Raw genomic sequence first — 8,243 nt, 5'->3', positions numbered from 1 at the left:
GAGACATCTCGTGGAAAAACTAAGCATAGTGTTCGGCACTTAGCAGGTGCTCAGTAAGCACCAGCAATTGCAAAGGTGAAACCCACCGTGTCCCTTGGGACAAGAGCTAGAATTCAGGGCTCGGAGGAAGCAAACATCTGTGCAAATGCTCTCAGTGCCACCTGCAGGCTGGCTGGCTGGCTGCAGAGCCTCCGCGCTCCAGCAGATGGCAGCAGCTGCAGACACATCCCAGGGCGGCCAAGGCGGGGAGGGATGGGCCGATGAATGCTAGGCTCACACTCTTAGACTCCAGATCACAACAAAAGCCTGTTCTTTCTGAGGAGTCCCTTATCTTATCACATCATCTCTCGCTTTGTGCTTTCAAATACAGCCACTTAACCACCTGCAGCAGGGAGATGAATCCTTCTGGCCCTGCAAGACAAACCTGAGGTTTCCATCACTGAATTTTAGAGCTGGAAGAGGCTAGAGAATTCAGTGGTTCAGAGATTTGCAAAGTCAAACGGCTACTGGAGTTAGGTGATAATACACACCTTTCAAAGCTCCTCCTGGATCCCCGAGGTGGGCGGCACACTCACCCCAAGAGTGCTGGGGGAAACAAGGTCATTCTGATGTGACACCACCCAGTCTTCAAAGCATGGCGGGTCCCTAAGAACTTGTCTGCCACCTGGATTTGGCCTAAGCGCTCCAGGGCATGACCCCTAACTGTCCACTTCAGCGTTTTCTAGCTAAATTCCAAGGCCTCCCCAGAGCCCAGAGAGGAGGAGAAACTTGGCTAGGGCTGCCCCAGTGAGCTGGGCACAGCCCAGAACTGAACAGAGCTCCCATCTGCAGGCTCTGCCTGTGCGCTACACCCAGCGCTACGAAGTGCGCATGTGTGTGCATGTATGTGTGTCTTTGCAGAAAAGCAAATGGTTACAATAGGGAGGGTAGCCTGAGATTACCGTGACTGGTGTGGCTCCTCCATCATGGGTAGTAATGCCCCCACCAAGAGCAGAGGACGTCGATGAGCATTTCCTAGGAGCCAGGACCTGGGCTCAGTACTTTCTGTGCATGAACTCGTTTAAACCTCTTGGCAACCTGCCCAGACAAGTATCATCATCATCCTCGTTTCACACCTGGGGAACTCAAGGGCTCTCAGCAATGGGCTCCGAGTCACTGAGCCATAAGAGACGGAACCTCCATCGTTCCTTTGCTTTGAGAAGGAAGGTGCTTAAGGAGAGCTCTTGTCCTGTCCAGGGGCACCCCCAGGGGAGCCGGGGGAGATGGTCCCCTGAATTGGTGGGGACAAGCTTGAAAGGGTTTAGGGAGTTGCCCCCTCCCCACTTGGCCTGGTGACAACCTTCCACCTGTCTGCATGCCTAGGTGACTTCCAGAGGAAGGTGACATAATGACCCCAGCGAGCCGTGGGGACTCCATCAAGGCAGCAGGGTCTTTAGAGCAGCCACACAGCCAATGAGAAGAGGGGTGGATGCCTGTTGGCTCTGCAGGCCACAGAGCAACAGACTGCGGACTTGGAGCAAGAGGGAAGGGGTGGCCAGAGATCCTTCCCTCCTTGCCCTCTTTGCTTACCCTTCTTGGAATGTCCTCCCTCTCCCTGTAACTGAATGACTCAAAAGCCAATCCAGAAAATGAATTCACAAAAAAAGTTAAATAGAAAATAGTGGTTTTATGAGTTTGCCCCTCCAGGGTAAGATGGGCATTTTAACAAAAATTTTCAGTGCCTTACACTGAAAGAGTGATGAACGGAGGCGGTTTCAAGCAGAAATCAGGCTGCTGGTGCAAAGAGAGAGCAAAGAGGGAAACTAGGAAACAGAATGTGACACACTGTGGTTTGAAATCCTCACTTCTCTCCTCTAGCTTTCATATACATGCACACGTGCACACACATACACCCCCCCCCCCAATATCCAGAGACACTCTGAGTCAGAGCTGCGCATTCTTTCTCTATACCTTCATTTTCTAAGGGATAAAGTGGCGCCATCATAAGAACCACTATGTCCTGGAGTAATTACTGTAAGGACTACGTGAGTGAGTGCACACAGAGCTCTTCAACAGCATCCAATGCCTAGGGCACGCCATCTAAGGGTGAGCTGTATTACCTGCCAGATCGGCCCCAATCCTCACTTCCTGCAACTGTGACACATTACAGGATGTTATTCCTTCCATTCAAACTTGCTTTTGAAGGCACATATGCTGCCGCATTTCCTGAAATCTTGAAGGCCTCTCAAGCGTCATTCATATCTGGTTTCAGGGAGACCTAATCTATGCCCTATGGTTTAGCACAAGGCACCCTGATGTACTGGGAGGGACACAGGGACAGTAGCTGATTCAGTCAGTGCTTGTGACCTTGGACAAAGTCAGACCTCTCTGAAACAGGAAACATTCACAGAGTCCTTTAAGAATCAAATGGCATCACAGATGTGAAAGATTTCAGGGAGAAAGCTATTATTACTACACTACCAAGAGGAGTCCTGGGAAGTGGGATCATGAATTCTATGACCAGTGAACTCATGGCCTCCCTCCTCCCTGCTCCAGCCCTCAAACTCCACATCTCCCCTTCATTCATCTACTTACACTGCTATTAACAGAATACTGTAGACTGGGTGCCTTAAGCCACTTAAATTTATTTTTCATGCTTCTGGAGGCTGTGAAGTCCAGGATCAAGGTTTTGACAAGGGATTCTTCATTTGGAGGCTTCTGCCCTTGACTTGTAGGCGGCCACCATCCTACCAAATGCTCACCTGACCTCCTCCTTTTGTGTGCACCGAGATAGTGAACTTCTCTGGTGTCTTTTAAGGGCTTAATTCCATCCTGATAGTCCCACCTTCATGACATCATCTGGACCTAATTACTTCTCAAAGTCTCATCCCCAAACACCATCATATTGGGGGTCAGGGCTTCAACATATTAATTTTGGGGGAACAAACACTGAGTCCGTAACTTCACCCATCGGTAAATGCTGGTGGGGTGATTTGCATGTTACCTAAAGCCGACCCACGGAGATATTTTGGCTTAAGGAGCAGAACAAGGAAGGGGGCACATGTGAAATGACACTTTCCTTGCTGAAAAGGAAGATTACCTGCCTTACTCTTGCTCTCTTGTACCTGACTGTGGTATGGGGCAGGATGGTACCAAGATCGCTAAATGGGAGCAGGGTATCTCGTAGCAAACCATGTCTGTGCTTCATTTGGTGGAGTGATCTAAGAACTCCACACTCCAGTTTTCTCATCTGTAAAAGGGGGATAATAATACTACACATCTCAAAGGCTGCTGGAAGCATGAGATGTGATGATGCTGGCCACTGTTTGACAGAGTACCTGCCGTGGTACACGCGGAAATGGCACTTATGTATCTAGGACAGTTTTGAAAGATGGAGAAATATTAAACTTTCTGCTACAGAACTGAGGCTCAGAAGAGTTTAATTTATGTTTGGATCTGAGATCTTGGGCAAGACACAGCTTCTCGGTTTCCGCACTTATAGAATAACCAAACCGGAATTTCCTAACATGTGTCTACAAAGTATTCACCATTTTAGATGTCCCAGGAAAAGGGTGCTGAAGTCTTAGGCAAAGCTCCATTCTATTTCTGAGAGTCCCAGTAGAGGTGTACTGGAGCTGGCTCGTACCAGCCTGTGGGAGCTGATGGCTAAATTTTTAGGAATTCCAGTATATTTTTACACAAGCATAAGTGGAGAGATCACTTTGAAAATTCTGGGCACTCAACTGACATACAAGAAAGACCATGCATTAGGGGAAGGGCTATTACCATCTCGAATTAAGAATATACTAGGCCTTCCTAATACTAAAAATAAGGTTCAAAGGATCCAGCTGATCCATAGGAAATTATCTGCCTTCCAGACAAAACACAGTATTATTTAAAGAAAGACAAGAAAATCCAGATGTCCAACAATGTATCATCTACAAGGTCTAGCACACAATAAAATATTCTTGGACACATGAAGAAGCAGGAGAATGTGAAGGAAGATAAATTAGTCAATAACTGAAACAGACTAGAAAAGACAGAAGTGATGGAATTAGGGGACAAGGCCTTTAAAAACCACGATTATAAATGCAGTCATGGATACTAAAGGAAAATACAAACACTATGAGGGAGTAGATAGTGAGTCTCAATAGAGAAATGGAAAATACAGAAAGAACTAAACTGGAATCTAAAAACTGAAAAATACACTTTTCAACATTAAAATGAAGACAATGTCAAGAACTCAAGATACTAATCAAATTGAAGCATTCAGACAAAGAAGCTGAAAAAAGTAACTGAACAGAGCTTTAAAGACCTGTAGGATGATGTCAAGCCTAACATATATTTTTGCATTCTTGAAGGAAGAAGTGACAGATGGACAGAAAAAAATATTTCAAGAAATGTAAGCCAAAATCTTTACAAATTAGATGAAAAATATAAACTCATAGGTTCAAGATGCTCAACAAATCTCAGGTGGGATAAACAAAAAGAAATACACACTAAGGCATGTCATGAGAAATTTTTGCAGTAAAAGTTTAGAAGCGGTCAAAAAAAAGGCAAAATTATATACAGAACAACAATCATGCAAATTATGGCTGACTTCTCAATTAAAACCCCCCCAAAACAAAACATGAGCCGAAATACAGTGGAATGGCATCTTTAAAGTACTGAAAGAAAAAAAGAAAAAAAAAAAAAAAAAAAACCTACCTACCTAGGATTCCATGTCCAGAGAAAATATCCTTCAACACTGGAGAAAAAAACATTATTATCAGACTAACAAAGCTAACAAAATTCATCAATAGCAGAATTTCATAAGAAATATTAACACAAGTTCTTTAGGAGGAGAAAAATGATAACAAATGAAAATCTAAATCTACAAAAAGAATGAAGAACATTTTAAATAATAAGTATCTTTAAATAAAGTTTCTGCCTTCATTTCTAAGTTCTTTAAAACATAGCTGACCATTTAAAACAAAAATAACAACATAACATGACTAACGTGTAGCTAAAATGTATGACAATGGCGCAAAAGTAAGGAGCAGGGAAACAGAAGTATAATGGAAGGATTTTACAGTGTGTGTGAAATGGTATAATGTTACTGGAAGGTGGACTGTGATAAGTCAACAACGCAGACTTTAAACCCTGGAGCTACCATTGAATGAAACTATTTCTTGAATGAATGGAAGATTTATTCTAGGTATTAGAAACCTACCTTTCATGGAAGTGTTGACTGAATTAGATGTGACATTGGTCTTCTCCTGAACACTTTGCTTCAGTGGAAGAAGACGGTGGGAAATTTTCACAAGGGCAAAGGAAGGAGGAATGGGGAGCAGGGCAGGGTGAATTTTCTGCTTCACTGTGCCTAATACAATGCTCCAATTGTTAGAATGTCACATTAGATTCAACCAGACAGAATTGTAAATTCCAAGGGAAATAAAATATTCCAGGAAAGTCTTCCAGCCAAGACCTGAGCTGGCCTCCTGTGGTGACATTCCATTAAGAAATATTCCAACTTCCATTTTATGAAAGGATTAGAATTCACAAAGTGTCTTGCCTGCTAATGTAAATACCTGAATGAAAATTAAAATTTTTTTTAGAATGTGACTTTTCCTTCAGTTCCAACATCTGTTTGAGGAAATTCTTCTTATATTTTCTCTTCTTACTTAGGTCTTGATGTTTATTCTGCACATTTTATAAGCGTGTGTTAGATACAGGAGAATTACGTTTTGGGTGCTAGATACCGGTATTGCCAGGCAAATGGAAACCAAGCTTTCTTGATTGCAGAAAAGATAAAATCTGTTACTAGGAGTTTTTTTCATGGTGTAACCCCCAAAGGGTATAGGATCAAAGAACTAATGGAGTTCCACAAAGACTTAATCTATTCCTCTTTGTTGCTGGGGGATAGATTAGCTGTGTCACAGAGAGGACTAGAAATGGGGTGGGTCCCCAGTAGAATGGCTTTTCAAGGCCTGGAGCTGAGTGATACCACCTCGCTCCCTTCTTCCTTGAAGTTTCCCCACCCTTTTCCTCTAGTCTTCTGAATAGAACTCCAAGGAGCGCTGTTGGGAGTCAGCATGACAGCATGTGTAATTACAGTAATCATTTTACGTATGCGTGGAGCTCTTTTCCAAAAACCTCAAGGGCAATGTTGAAAGAAAAACATGACTTTCAAAACCCTGGGCAGCTTGTAAATGAGGATTCCTTAACTGGGGGTTTCTGGTCAACCTTGGCTTTCAGCGCATCAGTGAACTGCCTGAAATGGTTTTGGGAACAAAATATTCATGCCTTTACCCAAGAAGAGGGTCCTTAGAATGACTGTGTGCCTGTGCACAGGTAGAAGGGAGGGTCAGGTCCACAGAAAGAGTAAAATCTACTGCTGTCAAAGAGGTATTTCGCTTTTAAAAGTTAAGAAGCAACAAAACATATTCCATCATTTAATCACAGAAGCTGAGAGAGAGAAAAAAAATGAACCTATTGAGCGTACATTCTGTCAATCTCAGAATCTATGGGGTAAATATTATGCACCTCTTTTGCAGTAATCATTTCAGCTTGGAGAATGCATGTGGTTTCTCTGAAAGCAAATTGCTTTAAAGGTTCAAAACAGGATTCAAACCAAAATATTTCAGGCACCGAAGTCCTATTTTTTTCCATGTCCTTCTCCTGCTATCACTGATAAACAGTCTACTCCAGTATAAGCCAGATCGTCCACAGGCTCGCTGGGTTTCATCTCCTTTCTCCTATTTAAGGACATTGCTTCAGCAGCCCTCCCCTCCATCTCCTGCACCAGAGGTGGGGAACTGTGGCCTTGAGGCCAAATCCAGCTGGCCCCCATTTCTCTATGGACCACAAGGTAAAAATGGCTTTCACATTTTTTTAAATTGTTGGGGAGCCAAACTTCAAAAGGCTATTTGTGATACATGAAAACATTAAATATGAAATTCAAAATTTCAGTGCCCAGAAACACCTGGAGGTCCCAGCAAGTCAAACTGTTCTGCAAATTTCTCAGTGTTTCCTCTCAGTGTCTTTCAAACTGCAGGGCACTGGTTTCTGCACGACATGATGGAGCCTGGCTTTTACAGCATCCTGCCTCCTCCTCCAGCCTTAACTTCTTGCCATGGAGTGAGGATTCTGCAGTGTAAGGAATGGTGTCCGCGTGGAGGCAGTAACCCCTGGAGACGGTACCCTGGGTATCTCGGACATTGGGGTTGCCACTGGCTGACTGCAAGTCCACATCCAGGGCCTGTGCAGGCCTCTTGCCTAGGGTCATCCTGGTTCCGTGTGAGCCTCTACGCCACAGAGGGCACCTGTTTGTGGTGAGCCTCAGGTAGAGAGAGCAGGGGAGAGGGCCATGGGCCTGGGTCTGCTCTGCTTGGACCACCGTATTCTGGTATAGAAATCTGAGTAGTCTGCAAAGTCTTTTGGTCATGAAGAAAGTAAATTTTAAGGTAGGAAGATAAAACCTTGCTTAGTTGACAGATTATTAGCTGGATTTATCAATCTTAAATACTTGGACACATGGCATGTGGGCCTCTGTTTGAACTCTTGCCTTGGGCTCCCTAAATTCTAGGGGCAGGTGCGTCCACATGGCTCAGTCCCTCAAGGCTTAGCTCAGCTCTCATCTTCTGTATCTTCTTAGGGCGGCCATAACAGAGTACCAAAAACTGAGTGGCTCAGAACAATATAAATGTATTGCCTCACAGCTCTGACGGCCAGAAGTCCAAAATTGAGGCGTTGGCAGCACCACGCTCCCTCAAGGTGCTACGGAGGTATCTGTTCCAGATCAGCCTTGGGCGTTCTTTGGCTTCTAGATGGCCATCTTCTCCCTGCATCTCTCCCCATATCATCTTCCCTCTGTGTGATGTCTCTGTCCCCTTTGTATAAGGACACCAGACATATTAGATCAGAGCTCACCCTAATGACCTCATTTTTAACTTGATGACTTCTATCAAGACCTGTCTTCAAATAAGGTCACAGTCTGAGGTACTGGGTGGCTAGGATTTCGACTTAACTCTTTTGGGGGGTGGGGCTCAATCCAACCCATAACACCTCCTCAGTGAGAACTCCCCAGATGACTCTGATATTCAGTGCTACATCCTGCCCCTCTTACCAGCACTCACACCCCCAAACTCTCTCACTTTGACTTACTTTGTCTTTTTCTATTTTGACTGTCATCTTTGAGCATGGTTTATCATTAACTTGTGCATTCTCTTTATTGTTTATCAAATGAGAATATGAGAATATGAGCTCTGCGAGGAAAGAGGTCT

The sequence above is a fragment of the Camelus bactrianus genome, chromosome 17 (assembly GCF_048773025.1).
Source record: "Camelus bactrianus isolate YW-2024 breed Bactrian camel chromosome 17, ASM4877302v1, whole genome shotgun sequence".
In the NCBI taxonomy this organism is placed as follows: Eukaryota; Metazoa; Chordata; class Mammalia; order Artiodactyla; family Camelidae; genus Camelus; species Camelus bactrianus.
Note: the sequence above shows the minus strand (reverse complement) of the source record.